This window comes from Pecten maximus, chromosome 12, assembly GCF_902652985.1.
Source record: "Pecten maximus chromosome 12, xPecMax1.1, whole genome shotgun sequence".
NCBI classification, from domain to species: domain Eukaryota; kingdom Metazoa; phylum Mollusca; class Bivalvia; order Pectinida; family Pectinidae; genus Pecten; species Pecten maximus.
In genome coordinates, this window is record NC_047026.1 from 1,029,658 (window position 1) to 1,047,832 (window position 18,175).

At 36.4% G+C, this 18,175-nt stretch overlaps 1 protein-coding gene across 1 annotated transcript in view; it reads left to right on the forward strand.

Moving 5' to 3' along the window:
- LOC117339225 (uncharacterized protein C20orf194 homolog) overlaps positions 1-18,175 on the forward strand; it is a 153,070-nt gene that overhangs the window by 69,797 nt on the left and 65,098 nt on the right. The window lies entirely within an intron of this gene.

Genomic DNA, 18,175 nt, shown 5'->3' on the forward strand with positions numbered 1-18,175 from the left:
TGACATGGAATATACCCGACTACAAGTATCTATAATTCTGTATCTGAATTCAGTGTACCTGTCAGATAAACATGTACCTTGGAACATTTTACCACTCAAAAAAAGATGTTATGTTTCCTGTGACATAACACAACACTGAAAATAGGCCCTAAACGTAACGGATATCGTGAAAATATGTGTGCTGTCCGCGAATTTATTGATCGTTGTTCCAAAACAATATTGAGTTTGATTTTCATCTCTGACATACATTTCCATCTCTGACATACATTTTCATCTCTGACATACATTTTCATCTCTGACAATACATTTTCATCTCTGACAATACATTTTCATCTCTGACATACATTTTCATCTCTGACATACATTTTCATCTCTGACATACGAAAGAATGGAATAGTAAGTTTTTATTAATATATCAATAGATCAACTAGCATTTAGAAATGGAGGTTTCCATATATCTTGTGTGGAACGCCAAAAGGCAGGCATAGCACTTGACCAGTGGAATGCCAAAAGGCGGGTTTGGTACCATTAGTTCATGTGGTAGATGTTTGTGGACAGTGTTGTCCGTTTTATGTTGTAGATGTTTGAGGGCAGTGTTGTCTGTTTTATGTGGTAGATATTTGTGGACAGTGTTGTCTGTTTTATGTGGTAGATGTTTGTGGACAGTGTTGTCTGTTTTATGTGGTAGATGTTTGTGGACAGTGTTGTCTGTTTTATGTGGTAGATGTTTGGTGACAATGTTGTATGTTTTATGTGGTAGATGTTTGTGACAGTGTTGTCTGTTTTATGTGGTAGATGTGGACAATGTTGTCTGTTTTATGTGGTAGATGTTTGTGGACAGTGTTGTCTGTTTTATGTGGTATATATTTGTGGACAGTGTTGTCTGTTTTATGTGGTAGATGTTTGTGGACCGCGTTGTCTGTTTTATGTGGTATATATTTGTGGACAGTGTTGTCTGTTTTATGTGGTAGATGTTTGTGGACAGTGTTGTCTGTTTTATGTGGTAGATGTTTGTGGACAGTGTTTTCTGTTTTATGTGGTAGATGTTTGTGGACAGTGTTGTCTGTTTTATGTGGTAGATATTTGTGGACAGTGTTGTCTGTTTTATGTGGTAGATGTTTGTGGACAGTGTTGTCTGTTTTATGTGGTAGATGTTTGAGGACAATGTTGTCTGTTTTATGTGGTAGATGTTTGGTGACAATGTTGTCTGTTTTATGCGGTAGATGTTTGTGGACAATGTTGTCTGTTTTATGTGGTAGATGTTTGTGGACAATGTTGTCTGTTTTATGTGGTAGATGTTTGTGGACAGTCTTGTCTGTTTTATGTTGTAGATGTTTGTGGACAGTGTTGTCTGTTTTATGTGGTAGATGTTTGTGGACAGTGTTGTCTGTTTTATGTGGTAGATGTTTGTGGACAGTGTTGTCTGTTTTATGTGGTAGATGTTTGTGGACAGCGTTGTCTGTTTTATGTTGTAGATGTTTGTGGACAATGTTGTCTGTTTTATGTGGTAGATGTTTGTGGACAGTGTTGTCTGTTTTATGTGGTATATGTTTGTGGACAGTGTTGTCTGTTTTATGTGGTAGATGTTTGTGGACAATGTTGTCTGTTTTATGTGGTAGATGTTTGTGGACAGTGTTGTCTGTTTTATGTGGTAGATGTTTGTGGACAATGTTGTCTGTTTTATGTGGTAGATGTTTGTGGACAATGTTGTCTGTTTTATGAGGTAGATGTTTGTGGACAGTGTTGTCTGTTTTATGTGGTAGATGTTTGTGGACAATGTTGTCTGTTTTATGTTGTAGATGTTTGAGGACAGTGTTGTCTGTTTTATGTAGTAGATGTTTGTGGACAGTGTTGTCTGTTTTATGTGGTAGATGTTTGAGGACAGTGTTGTCTGTTTTATGTGGTAGATGTTTGTGGACAGTGTTGTCTGTTTTATGTGGTAGATGTTTGTGGACAGTGTTGTCTGTTTTATGTGGTAGATGTTTGTGGACAGTGTTGTCTGTTTTATGTGGTAGATGTTTGTGGACAGTGTTGTCTGTTTTATGTGGTAGATGTTTGTGGACAATGTTGTCTGTTTTATGTTGTAGATGTTTTGGGACAATGTTGCCTGTTTTATGTGGTAGATGTTTGAGGACAATGTTGTCTGTTTTATGTGGTAGATGTTTGTGGACAATGTTGTCTGTTTTATGTGGTAGATGTTTGTGGACAGTGTTGTCTGTTTTATGTGGTAGATGTTTGTGGACAATGTTGTCTGTTTTATGTGGGAGATGTTTGTGGACAGTGTTGTCTGTTTTATGTGGGAGATGTTTGTGGACAGTGTTGTCTGTTTTATGTGGTAGATATTTGTGGACAATGTTGTCTGCTTTATGTGGTAGATGTTTGTGACAGTGTTGTCTGTTTTATGTGGTAGATGTTTGTGGACAGTGTTGTCTGTTTTATGTGGTAGATATTTGTGGACAGTGTTGTCTGTTTGATGTGGTAGATGTTTGTGGACAGTGTTGTCTGTTTTATGTGGTAGATGTTTGTGGACAGTGTTGTCTGTTTTATGTGGTAGATGTTTGTGGACAGTGTTGTCTGTTTTATGTGGTAGATGTTTGTGGACAGTGTTGTCTGTTTTATGTGGTAGATGTTTGTGGACAGTGTTGTCTGTTTTATGTGGTAGATGTTTGTGGACAATGTTGTCTGTTTTATGTGGTAGATGTTTGTGGACAGTGTTGTCTGTTTTATGTGGTAGATGTTTGTGGACAGTGTTGTCTGTTTTATGTGGTAGATGTTTGTGGACAATGTTGTCTGTTTTATGTTGTAGATGTTTGAGGACAGTGTTGTCTGTTTTATGTAGTAGATGTTTGTGGACAGTGTTGTCTGTTTTATGTGGTTGATGTTTGTGGACAGTGTTGTCTGTTTTATGTGGTAGATGTTTGTGGACAGTGTTGTCTGTTTTATGTGGTAGATGTTTGTGGACAGTGTTGTCTGTTTTATGTGGTAGATGTTTGTGGACAGTGTTGTCTGTTTTATGTGGTAGATGTTTGTGGACAGTGTTGTCTGTTTTATGTGGTAGATGTTTGTGGACAATGTTGTCTGTTTTATGTTGTAGATGTTTTGGGACAATGTTGCCTGTTTTATGTGGTAGATGTTTGAGGACAATGTTGTCTGTTTTATGTGGTAGATGTTTGTGGACAATGTTGTCTGTTTTATGTGGTAGATGTTTGTGGACAGTGTTGTCTGTTTTATGTGGTAGATGTTTGTGGACAATGTTGTCTGTTTTATGTGGTAGATGTTTGTGGACAGTGTTGTCTGTTTTATGTGGTAGATGTTTGTGGACAGTGTTGTCTGTTTTATGTGGTAGATGTTTGTGGACAGTGTTGTCTGTTTTATGTGGTAGATGTTTGTGGACAATGTTGTCTGTTTTATGTGGTAGATGTTTGTGGACAATGTTGTCTGTTTTATGTGGTAGATGTTTGGTGACAGTGTTGTCTGTTTTATGTTGTAGATGTTTGTGGACAGTGTTGTCTGTTTTATGTGGTAGATGTTTGTGGACAATGTTGTCTGTTTTATGTGGTAGATGTTTGTGGACAATGTTGTCTGTTTTATGTGGTAGATGTTTGTGGACAGTGTTGTCTGTTTTATGTGGTAGATGTTTGGTGACAGTGTTGTCTATTTTATGTGGTAGATGTTTGTGGACAGTGTTGTCCGTTTTATGTGGTAGATATTTGTGGACAGTGTTGTCTGTTTTATGTGGTAGATGTTTGTGGACAGTGTTGTCTGTTTTATGTGGTAGATATTTGTGGACAGTGTTGTCTGTTTTATGTTGTAGATGTTTGTGGACAGTGTTGTCTGTTTTATGTTGTAGATGTTTGTGGACAGTGTTGTCTGTTTTATGTAGTAGATGTTTGTGGACAATGTTGTCTGTTTTATGTTGTAGATGTTTGTGGACAGTGTTGTCTGTTTTATGTTGTAGATGTTTGTGGACAGTGTTGTCTGTTTTATGTTGTAGATGTTTGTGGACAGTGTTGTCTGTTTTATGTAGTAGATGTTTGTGGACAATGTTGTCTGTTTTATGTTGTAGATGTTTGTGGACAGTGTTGTCTGTTTTATGTGGTAGATGTTTGTGGACAGTGTTGTCTGTTTTATGTAGTAGATGTTTGTGGACAGTGTTGTCTGTTTTATGTGGTAGATGTTTGTGGACAATGTTGTCTGTTTTATGTGGTAGATGTGGACAGTGTTGTCTGTTTTATGTGGTAGATGTTTGTGGACAATGTTGTCTGTTTTATGTGGTAGATGTTTGTGGACAATGTTGTCTGTTTTATGTGGTAGATGTGGACAGTGTTGTCTGTTTTATGTGGTAGATGTTTGTGGACAATGTTGTCTGTTTTATGTGGTAGATGTTTGTGGACAGTGTTGTCTGTTTGATGTGGTAGATGTTTGTGGACAATGTTGTCTGTTTTATGTGGTAGATGTTTGTGGACAATGTTGTCTGTTTTATGTGGTAGATGTTTGTGGACAATGTTGTCTGTTTGATGTGGTAGATGTTTGTGGACAGTGTTGTCTGTTTTATGTGGGAGATGTTTGTGGACAGTGTTGTCTGTTTTATGTGGTAGATGTTTGTGGACAATGTTGTCTGTTTTATGTGGTAGATGTTTGTGGACAGTGTTGTCTGTTTTATGTGGTAGATGTTTATGGACAGTGTTGTCTGTTTTATGTGGTAGATGTTTGTGGACAGTGTTGTCTGTTTTATGTGGTAGATGTTTGTGGACAGTGTTGTCTGTTTTATGTGGTAGATGTTTGTGGGCAATGTTGTCTGTTTTATGTGGTAGATGTTTGTGGGCAATGTTGTCTGTTTTATGTGGTAGATGTTTGTGGACAGTGTTGTCTGTTTTATGCGGTAGATGTTTGTGGACAATGTTGTCTGTTTGATGTGGTAGATGTTTGTGGACAGTGTTGTCTGTTTGATGTGGTAGATGTTTGTGGACAGTGTTGTCTGTTTTATGTGGGAGATGTTTGTGGACAGTGTTGTCTGTTTTATGTGGGAGATGTTTGTGGACAGTGTTGTCTGTTTTATGTGGTAGATGTTTGTGGGCAATGTTGTCTGTTTTATGTGGTAGATGTTTGTGGGCAATGTTGTCTGTTTTATGTGGTAGATGTTTGTGGACAGTGTTGTCTGTTTTATGCGGTAGATGTTTGTGGACAATGTTGTCTGTTTGATGTGGTAGATGTTTGTGGACAGTGTTGTCTGTTTTATGTGGTAGATGTTTGTGGACAATGTTGTCTGTTTTATGTGGGAGATGTTTGTGGACAGTGTTGTCTGTTTTATGTGGGAGATGTTTGTGGACAGTGTTGTCTGTTTTATGTGGTAGATATTTGTGGACAATGTTGTCTGCTTTATGTGGTAGATGTTTGTGACAGTGTTGTCTGTTTTATGTGGTAGATGTGGACAGTGTTGTCTGTTTTATGTGGTAGATGTTTGTGGACAATGTTGTCTGCTTTATGTGGTAGATGTTTGTGGACAGTGTTGTCTGTTTGATGTGGTAGATGTTTGTGGACAGTGTTGTCTGTTTGATGTGGTAGATGTTTGTGGACAATGTTGTCTGCTTTATGTGGTAGATGTTTGGTGACAATGTTGTCTGTTTTATGTGGTAGATGTTTGGTGACAATGTTGTCTGTTTTATGTGGTAGATGTTTGAGGGCAGTGTTGTCTGCTTCATATAGTATCAGCATGGCTAATCACTTTCTAAATATAAAGAAAATATATGACCTTTTTTTGTCCTGGTGCCAGTTGGTGATGACATAAATTGTGCAGGTGGATTAGGAAAACATTGTCTTTTATTTTCTTACATGTCTGGTGTTTGTGTCTGCATCAAGTAATGGAGTTCGAGCTATGACAAAGACACAGCTAGATGTCACCCTAATGTGAAGTGTCACCCCAGGGGCTGTCCTCTGTGTAAGCTCAGCTGTCATTCTCTAAAACTCTCACCAACACTTGACACAACCAAGCGGATTCATCGAGTGTCAGCACATTTGTACAAAACAGACTTCTGTAGACTTTTTTAATTGATGTCTGATGGGAATTTACTGAGAGTTCTGTGATAATAGCAGTTTTGAAGATATGCCAGAGATGTTTGATCTCCGATGAGTTTCCACAGGATTATGTGTTGTCTGGTAGTCAGTGTCAGTTTTGTGACTTTATGTTATTGAAAAAAAAAAAAAAAAAAAATATTAAATCATTTCTGTCAGTATTTCCTTAAAACACATGCACTCTTTTGAATTGATCATATGATATTGAGCACATACATACACCTAAAATACTTTAAATTATTTATTGTTCAGATTCAATCTAATTAAAATTATACTTGTAATTTCTGCTCCTCTATGATACACTGTAATACAAGATCTAACAATACCTCGTAGGAGGTCATCTTAGCATGACCTTTGAGCTCAGCCAATCAGCACGCCGCCTATGAAATTTTCAGTGTGATTTCATTCTTCGGAAGTATAAATACTTATGTAACATTTCCCAGGTATTCCAATGCTCAGTAGCAAAGGTAAACAATATGACTTCGCCCACTCTGGCTCACTGAGAACACCTCAACAAATTTATAATTTTTTAAGTTTTTCCTGAATCATACGTGAGATAGACTGTGATGGCAAAAGTGTTGTGAAAAAAAATTAGTTTGAACATGTAGAGTAACGTTTTTGAAATCTAGTTGGCAACATAATCCATCCTGTTGGCGAGATATTGTATAATCGTTTTCTGTTCTTTTTTCAATGTAATGCCCAGAGGATTAGCAACTTTTTTATTACCATGGCCATTAAGGTTTCTGAAATTTTACGTATCAAATCAAGTGCTGAATTGAGTCCCTAATACTACGGAGACGTAATCTAAGGCTCCTATATCTCAAGACTCATTGGTTGACTAATGACGTCATTGACCAGTTTTCTTTGGCTTATATTTGAAGCTCAAAGGTCATGCTGAGATGACCTCCCCTAGAGTATTGTTAGATCTTATATTGTTGTGTATCGTAGAGAATCGTAGAGGAGCGAAAATTACAAGTCTAATTTTAATTAGATTGTGTAACATACTGTAACATAACATATTACTGTAACATACTGTAACATAACGTATTACTGTAACATACTGTAACATAACGTATTACTGTAACATACTGTAACATAACATATTACTGTAACATAATGTATTACTGTAACATACTGTAACATAACGTATTACTGTAACATAATGTATTACTGTAACATAATGTATTACTGTAACATACTGTAACATAACGTATTACTGTAACATACTGTAACATACTGTAACATACTGTAACATAACATATTACTGTAACATACTGTAACATAACATATTACTGTAACATACTGTAACATAACATATTACTGTAACGTACTGTAACATAACATATTACTGTAACATACTGTAACATAACATATTACTGTAACATACTGTAACATACTGTAACATACTGTAACATAACATATTACTGTAACATACTGTAACATAACATATTACTGTAACATACTGTAACATACTGTAACATACTGTAACATAACATATTACTGTAACATACTGTAACATAACATATTACTGTAACATACTTTAACATACTGTAACATACTGTAACATACTGTAACATACTGTAACATAACATATTACTGTAACATACTGTAACATAACATATTACTGTAACATACTGTAACATAACATATTACTGTAACATACTGTAACATACTGTAACATAACATATTACTGTAACATACTGTAACATACTGTAACATACTGTAACATAACATATTACTGTAACGTACTGTAACATACTGTAACATACTGTAACATAACATATTACTGTAACGTACTGTAACATAACATATTACTGTAACGTACTGTAACATAACATATTACTGTAACGTACGTACTGTAACATAACATATTACTGTAACGTACGTACTGTAACATAACATATTACTGTAACATACTGTAACATAACATATTACTGTAACATAACATATTACTGTAACATACTGTAACATAACATATTACTGTAACATAACATATTACTGTAACATACTGTAACATAACGTATTACTGTAACGTACTGTAACATACTGTAACATAACATATTACTGTAACATACTGTAACATAACATATTACTGTAACATACTGTAACATAACATATTACTGTAACATACTGTAACATAACATATTACTGTAACATACTGTAACATAACATATTACTGTAACATACTGTAACATAACATATTACTGTAACATACTGTAACATAACATATTACTGTAACATACTGTAACATAACATATTACTGTAACATAACATATTACTGTAACATACTGTAACATAACATATTACTGTAACATACTGTAACATAACATATTACTGTAACATACTGTAACATAACATATTACTGTAACATACTGTAACATAACGTATTACTGTAACATACTGTAACATACTGTAACATAACATATTACTGTAACATACTGTAACATACTGTAACATAACATATTACTATAACGTACTGTAACATAACATATTACTGTAACATACTGTAACATAACATATTACTGTAACATACTGTAACATAACATATTACTGTAACGTACTGTAACATAACATATTACTGTAACATACTGTAACATAACATATTACTGTAACATACTGTAACATAACATATTACTGTAACGTACTGTAACATAACATATTACTGTAACATACTGTAACATAACATATTACTGTAACATACTGTAACATAACATATTACTGTAACATACTCTAACATAACATATTACTGTAACATACTGTAACATAACATATTACTGTAACATACTGTAACATAACATATTACTGTAACGTACTGTAACATAACATATCACTGTAACATAACATATTACTGTAACATACTGTAACATAACATATTACTGTAACATACTGTAACATAACATATTACTGTAACGTACTGTAACATAACATATTACTGTAACATACTGTAACATAACATATTACTGTAACATACTGTAACATAACGTATTACTGTAACATAACATATTACTGTAACGTACTGTAACATAACATATTACTGTAACATACTGTAACATAACATATTACTGTAACATACTCTAACATAACATATTACTGTAACATACTGTAACATAACATATTACTGTAACATACTCTAACATAACATATTACTGTAACATACTGTAACATAACGTATTACTGTAACATAACATATTACTGTAACGTACTGTACCATAACATATTACTGTAACATACTGTAACATAACATATTACTGTAACATACTGTAACATACTGTAACATAACATATTACTGTAACATAACATATTACTGTAACATACTGTAACATAACATATTACTGTAACATACTGTAACATACTGTAACATAACATATTACTGTAACATACTGTAACATAACATATTACTGTAACATACTGTAACATAACATATTACTGTTACATACTGTAACATAACATATTACTGTAACATACTGTAACATACTGTAACATAACATATTACTGTAACATACTGTAACATAACGTATTACTGTAACATAACGTATTACTGTAACATAACGTATTACTGTAACATACTGTAACATACTGTAACATAACATATTACTGTAACATACTGTAACATAACATATTACTGTAACATACTGTAACATAACATATTACTGTAACATACTGTAACATAACATATTACTGTAACGTACGTACTGTAACATAACATATTACTGTAACATACTGTAACATAACATATTACTGTAACATACTGTAACATAACATATTACTGTAACGTACTGTAACATAACATATTACTGTAACATACTGTACAGGAACGTGTGAAAGTTTCTGATATATGTTTTGTTATAAAGTATTTACTTGAAAAGTATATATTTAGATGTATCGTTTTTAAATCTATTACAACATGCAGCCACAGCCTTGAGAACAATGATTTTAATGTCATTGTGTCTATTTCATAATATGTAACAACCACAGGTATGTGTCGTGATTTTTACAATTGGAATCTGTGACATCAGTATCTTCGGATATCAGACAATTCAAAAACAGGTCAATAATATACGTTTCATTAGGTATGAAGGTATAAGTTTTATCAATACTTATAAGGACACATGATGATGTTCATACATATGGATCGTGTTGCTTGCCACCTCCGCAACCTCCCGCTGTATTTGTTCACGACATGTTGCAGTGTCTTAAACCTCTACACTCCTCGTACCCTTGTGAGTGTTGGCTAGTTGAAACATACGCCATAATTAATCTCCGTTACTCAGGGGATACTCGTCACCCTTGGGCAATGTTGCCAATTCACCCGATTTCTCTGGGTTTACCAGTTTATAAAACAACCCAGAGTCAGTAACCCGATTGACCCGTCAGGTTTTTAATTGACAAACATTTTGGATTCAAGGCCAGGGATGACCCAGATTTGGAAACATTGTTCGGAAATATTTATCTATATGTGGATGTCATGGCTTCTATAATGACTTAAGATCGAATAGAGATTGTCCCAGTGACTTAAGACAAATAGACATTGTCCCAGTGACTAAAGATCGAATAGACATTGTCCCAGTGACTTAAGAGATAATAGACATTGTCCCAGTGACTTAAGAGGTAATAGACATTGTCCCAGTGACTTAAGATCGAATAGACATTGTCCCAGTGACTTAAGATCGAATAGACATTGTCCCAGTGACTTAAGATCGAATAGACATTGTCCCAGTGACTTAAGAGTGAATAGACATTGTCCCAGTGACTTAAGAGGGAATAGACATTGTACCAGTGACTTAAGAGGTAATAGACATTGTCCCAGTGACTTAAGAGCGAATAGACATTGTCCCAGTGACTTAAGATCGAATAGACATTGTCCCAGTGACTTAAGATCGAATAGACATTGTCCCAGTGACTTAAGATCGAATAGACATTGTCCCAGTGACTTAAGATCGAATAGACATTGTCCCAGTGACTTAAGAGGGAATAGACATTGTACCAGTGACTTAAGAGGTAACACACATTGTCCCAGTGACTTAACACAAATAGACATTGTCCCAGTGACTTAATAGGGAATACACATTGTCCCAGTGACTTAACACAAATAGACATTGTCCCAGTGACTTAATAGGGAATAGACATTGTCCCAGTAACTTAACACAAATAGACATTGTCCCAGTGACTTAATAGGGAATAGACATTGTCCCAGTGACTTAAGAGGTAATAGACATTGTCCCAGTGACTTAATAGGGAATAGACATTGTCCCAGTGACTTAAGAGGTAATAGACATTGTCCCAGTGACTTAAGAGCGAATAGACATTGTCCCAGTGACTTAATAGGGAATAGTCTTTGTCCCAGTGACTTAGGAAGTAACACACATTGTCCCAGTGACTTAATAGGGAATAGACATTGTCCCAGTGACTTAATAGGTCATAGACATTGTCCCAGTGACTTAAGAGGTCATAGACATTGTCCCAGTGACTTAAGAGCGAATAGACATTGTCCCAGTGACTTAATAGGGAATAGACATTGTCCCAGTGATTTAATAGGGAATAGACATTGTCCCAGTGACTTAATAGGTCATAGACATTGTCCCAGTGACTTAAGAGGTCATAGAAATTGTCCCAGTGACTTAAGACGGAATAGACATTGTCCCAGTGACTTAAGAGGGAATAGACATTGTCCCAGTGACATAAGATCGAATAGACATTGTCCCAGTGACTTAATAGGGAATAGACATTGTCCCAGTGACTTAATAGTGAATAGACATTGTCCCAGTGACTTAAAATCGAATAGACATTGTCCCAGTGACTTAAGAGGGAATAGACATTGTCCCAGTGACTTAAGAGGGAATAGACATTGTCCCAGTGACTTAAGAGGTAATAGACATTGTCCCAGTGACTTAAGAGGTAATAGACATTGTCCCAGTGACTTAAGATCGAATAGACTTTGTCCCATTGACTTAAGAGGTAATAGACATTGTCCCAGTGACTTAAGATCGAATAGACATTGTCCCAGTGGCTTAAGAGCGAATAGACATTGTCCCAGTGACTTAAGAGCAAATAGACATTGTCCCAGTGACTTAATAGGGAATAGACATTGTCCCAGTGACTTAATGGGGAATAGACATTGTCCCAGTGACTTAAGATCGAATAGACATTGTCCCAGTGACTTAAGATCGAATAGACATTGTCCCAGTGACTTAAGAGGTAATAGACATTGTCCCAGTGACTTAAGATCGAATAGACATTGTCCCAGTGACTTAAGAGCCAATAGACATTGTCCCAGTGACTTAAGAGCCAATAGACATTGTCCCAGTGAATATTTCTGTATTGAGATGATACATGTCTTCTGAAAAAATTTATGTAAATTGTGTTTTTTTTTGCGTTTTATGTTCATATTCCAGTGAAAAAATGTTGAGAAATGATGCGAAAAAATGGTGATGGCCATAATATGTCCTGGTGCATCCTGTACTTGTATACAATCATTGTAGGTCTTATAATTATAGTATGATAAGATGACAATTGAGTGCTGGAATTTTTCACGTGTTAGATTTAATCATTAGACATCAAATTTAAATTTCGTTTTAATAAAAAATTGTTTTTAGAAATTCATTCACCTCCACATATATGTACCAGTCAATATCTACTGGCATCAAGATTTTTCAACCTCATAATCTAAGTTTATGAAATTAGTGAAAGCATTTTGCTGTGACCACTGTCAGCAAGCTTTGCAATCATTGATTGCACTTCTTATAGTCTAAAGGGACTGAGTTAGAGCTACCATAGCCATTTTCTCAGCAGTTGATGTGATCAAATAGCATGTATTACCGTACTGCAGACAAGATTTTGCATCCTCCATGACTAAGTTACGGACTTTTATAGTCAAGATATACTTTCCTTCTACACCAAACTACCTGTTTTACAGCTAAGTCAGCACTCTAAAATGGCATGTGTTGACCAAGTCTATGAGGCTAGCTAGACACTGTGCCTGGTCTATTATAGCCAAGTCTTGTTTGTCAATATTGACTGCAGATAATTCAATAAAAATCTGTTTCATGTGCCAGGGTTTTCACCGCAAAAGATGTATCACCCCAGTAAAGATCGGTATCGCAATATTACTATAACATAGTCGACTGGACCCGTACAACTCTGATCGGAGATACTAGACAAAGCTTGCAGACAATACCGTGATTCAAACGTGATAAAGAGTTCAGTTGAGGCCATACAGATTGCACTGTGAAACTCTAGTAATAAACTGTGGTTTTAGCTGATTGCTTTTTCGGTGTTAGGCTTAATTTGAAAACCAGAAATTATAAATTTCTTTTTGAATTCACACAATGAGATATACAAACCTGTCTATAAGGACCACAATTCATAAATAGTGAGATATACAAACCTGTCTATAAGGACCACAATTCATATAGTGAGATATACAAACCTGTCTATAAGGACCACAATTCATATATAGTGAGATATACAAACCTGTCTATAAGGACCACAATTCATATATAGTGAGATATACAAACCTGTCTATAAGGACCACAATTCATATAGTGAGATATACAAACCTGTCTAAAAGGACCACAATTCATGTAGTGACATATACAAACCTGTCTATAAGGGCCGCAATTCACATGGTGATGTCATACAAACATGTGTATAATGGCCATAATTCACATGGTGAAATATACAAACCTGTCTATAAGGACCACAATTCATGTAGTGATATATACAAACCTGTCTATAAGGGCCACAATTCACATGATGATATCTACAAACCTGTCTATAAGGACCACAATTCATAGAGTGAGATATACAAACCTGTCTATAAGGACCACAATTCATGTAGTGAGATATACAACCCTGTCTATAAGGACCACAATTCACATGATGATATCTACAAACCTGTCTATAAGGACCACAATTCATATAGTGAGATATACAAACTTGTCTATAAGGACCACAATTCATAAATAGTGAGATATACAAACCTGTCTATAAGGACCAAAATTCACACAGTGAGATATACAACCCTGTCTATAAGGACCACAATTCATATAGTGAGATATACAAACCTGTCTATAAGGACCACAATTCATATATAGTGAGATATACAAACCTGTCTATAAGGACCACAATTCATATATAGTGAGATCTACAAACCTGTCTATAAGGACCACAATTCATATAGTGAGATATACTAACCTGTCTATAAGGACCACAATCCATATAGTGAGATATACAAACCTGTCTATAAGGACCACAATTCACATGGTGAAATATACAAACCTGTCTATAAGGACCACAATTCACATGGTGATACTATACAAGCCTGTCTATAAGGGCCACTCAATAAAGACCATAAGTGGTCTTTACAGGCAGGTGACCTTTGTATACAGGTATCCCCCATATACTCCACTCCAACTTAAGAACAAAAATCAACACAAACTGCAATTAGTCAGTGGGGACAATTCGGAACACCCAGCGTTTATTGTTTTATGTTTCATATGCATGCACCTTTCTGCTCTAATGTGTGACAATGACATGTTGAGCTTCAATTCGTTAATTTGCACAATATGACAGAACACCCTACACCATTCTCCAAACCTCAGAAAATATTTAATCATCAATTTTCCACAGAGTGAAACCAGGAAGATTATCAAAGTTTTCCTACGGAAACATCAGATGTATAGGTACCCAAAGGACAATTACTTTCCACCATTCTACGAGCTGTTGAATTCAACATTTAATTATTGGCTATGTGTTAAAAGTTTTCCTCTCTGTCTATCAGTGTACATGCATTTTATATAATTCCTCAGTGAATTATTACATTAAAATCAGTTACAATCTGATTGTATACTTTTCTTTTTCTTAGAAGCACCCCAAGGGCACCATCTTTATAAATTATTACATTGTCATAGCCAGCAGGGATTTCGGACATACATCTATCTAGCAATATACTCTTTATGCTTGTTTATAATGAATAATGTTTGGAACCAGAACAGGGTGCCTTTATAGACAGGTTTTCTCTATGACAGGTGGCCTATAACACAGGTTTTTCGCTATGACAGGACCTTTTAGGCAGGTTTGGCGGTACTTTGAGTATCCTCTGGGTTTTCAAGTCACATCCAATAAACAATATTTCAATAACTTTCTGGGATTTAATTATTTCTGATAGAACATGCAAAAAGATACTTCCTGAATATTTCCTTGTTGATAAAATTAAAATAGTCCCTTGTCAAGTAATTTAGTTAACTTTCTTCTACAGCTGAAAATGTTTGGAAATGATGGTTTGGTGCTGTTGTTTGGGTATCTAATTCTGTGGGTTTTTGTTTCACTGATAACCTTATTTCAGTGTAATGTCTGAGCTAATGGAAACATTTGATCACCTTGATGGATATCTGCCTGGGCCATTTTTACCATCTCAAAGATTCAGTTTTTATTACCGGCCAAATTGGATTCAGGCTATAACACATATTAATTTAACTTTGATACATGGATTTGAAAATGAAGTTTCTGTGCTGAATCTAAGCCTTCAAAATCAAATTAACTAATCATTTGGCAGTAGTCGGATTGCTGCAGGGTATTAGCTCTTCCAGTTTGAATGATATCTGCTCTCAAGAGTACTGGCCAATCGAAATTCTGAAACATAATATTTCTTTGGTATAATGATATAGCCCATGCAGTCTGAAACAATGCAAACTCAGGGAGACAGATCTGAGGATCATTGTGTTTTAGATATGCATTTTAAAGGTTTAAGTATCAGTGTTATTGAACAAACATTGTTTTTCATTACTGAAAACTAGCGTTGGCAATGGTTAAACATTGTTTTTCATTACTGAAAACTAGCGTTGGCAATGGTTAACCGATTAACTTGTTAACCGTTCATAATATTACTTATCGAATACTAATTTGGATAACCGGTCAACCCCAAAACAATTAAATGCTTGGATTGTCATCCTTACATCGAGATAGCATCCGAAGCATTTCCCCCCAGCACCTGTGTTGTCTCAATAATTTTATAGAAGATGTCAAATGGCCACAGGTTTGCTGAAGGTCATTGGGGATAGATTGGGATTACTATGAGCTTTGCTGAAGGGGGCGGGGATAGATTGGGATTACTCTGAGTTTGGCTGAAGGGGGCGGGGATTGATTGGAATTACTCTGAGCTTTGCTGAAGGGGGCGGGGATAGATTGGGATTACTCTGAGTTTGGATGAAGGGGGCGGGGATAGATTGGAATTACTCTGAGCTTTGCTGAAGGGGCGGGGATAGATTGGAATTACTCAGAGTTTGGCTGAAGGGAGCGGGGATAGATTGGAATTACTCTGAGCTTTGCTGAAGGGGGCGGGGATAGATTTGAATTACTCTGAGTTTGACTGAAGGGGGCGGGGATAGATTGGAATTACTCTGAGTTTGGCTGAAGGTCGTGGGGGATGGATTGGGATTACTCTGAGCTGTGCTGAAGGGAGCGGGGATGGATTGGAATTACTCTGAGTTTGGCTGAAGGGAGGGGGGATAGATTGGGATTACTCTGAGCTTTGCTGAAGGTCGTGGGGGATGGATTGGATTACTCTGAGCTTTGCTGAAGGAGGAGGGGAAGGATGTAGATTACTCTGAGCTTTGCTAAACGAAAAAAATCCTATTGTGATTATCAACAGAATCCTGATGTGTATGTTATACATATCCTTGTCTATAAACTCTGACAATGATTGTGTAAGTCATTGTTATGTCCTCAGACAATGATTGTGTAAGTCATTGTTATGTCCTCAGACAATAATTGTGTAAGTCATTGTTATGTACTCGGACAATGATTGTGTAAGTCATTGTTATGTACTCGGACAATGATTGTGTAAGTCATTGTTATGTCCTCAGACACTAATTGTGTAAGTCATTAAGATGTATTTTTAAGGTTTCGTCCTTGCTAATAATGGGAGTTTTGAAGAATTTCATTAAAATATGCTGCTCATGAAGCTGCATGGGATTTCCCAGTGAGCCCCTATCCTTAGAATCATCACTAGACTAGAGGGGATTCCCCAGTGAGCCCCTAAGTCCTTAGAAACATCACTAGACTAGAGGGGATTCCCCAGTGAGCCCTTAAGTCCTTAGAATCATCACTAGACTAGAGGGGATTTCCCAGTGAGCCCCTAAGTCCTTAGAATCATCACTAGACTAGAGGGGGATTTCCCAATGAGCCCATAAGTCCTTAGAATCATCACTAGACTAGAGGGGGATTCCCCAGTGAGCCCCTTAGTCCTTAGAATCATCACTAGACTAGAGGGGGATTCCCCAGTGAGCCCCTATCCTTAGAATCATCACTAGACTAGAGGGGGATTTCCCAGTGAGCCCCTAAGTTCTTAGAATCATCACTAGACTAGAGAGGGATTTCCCAGTGAGCCCCTAAGTCCTTAGAATCATCACTAGACTAGAGGGGATTTCCCAGTGAGCCCCTAAGTCCTTAGAATCATCACTAGACTAGAGGGGATTTCCCAGTGAGCCCCTATCCTTAGAATCATCACTAGACTAGAGGGGATTCCCCAGTGAGCCCCTAGGTCCTTAGAAACATCACTAGACTAGAGGGGATTCCCAGTGAGCCCTTAAGTCCTTAGAATCATCACTAGACTAGAGGGGATTTCCCAGTGAGCCCCTAAGTCCTTAGAATCATCACTAGACTAGAGGGGGATTTCCCAATGAGCCCATAAGTCCTTAGAATCATCACTAGACTAGAGGGGGATTCCCCAGTGAGCCCCTTAGTCCTTAGAATCATCACTAGACTAGAGGGGGATTCCCCAGTGAGCCCCTATCCTTAGAATCATCACTAGACTAGAGGGGGATTTCCCAGTGAGCCCCTAAGTTCTTAGAATCATCACTAGACTAGAGAGGGATTTCCCAGTGAGCCCCTAAGTCCTTAGAATCATCACTAGACTAGAGGGGATTTCCCAGTGAGCCCCTAAGTCCTTAGAATCATCACTAGACTAGAGGGGATTTCCCAGTGAGCCCCTATCCTTAGAATCATCACTAGACTAGAGGGTATTCCCCAGTGAGTCACCTGAGCTCCAGGGGACATGTTCTCTTACACTCTTCCATCCACAAACTTTGAATCTTCCCTGTCCCCA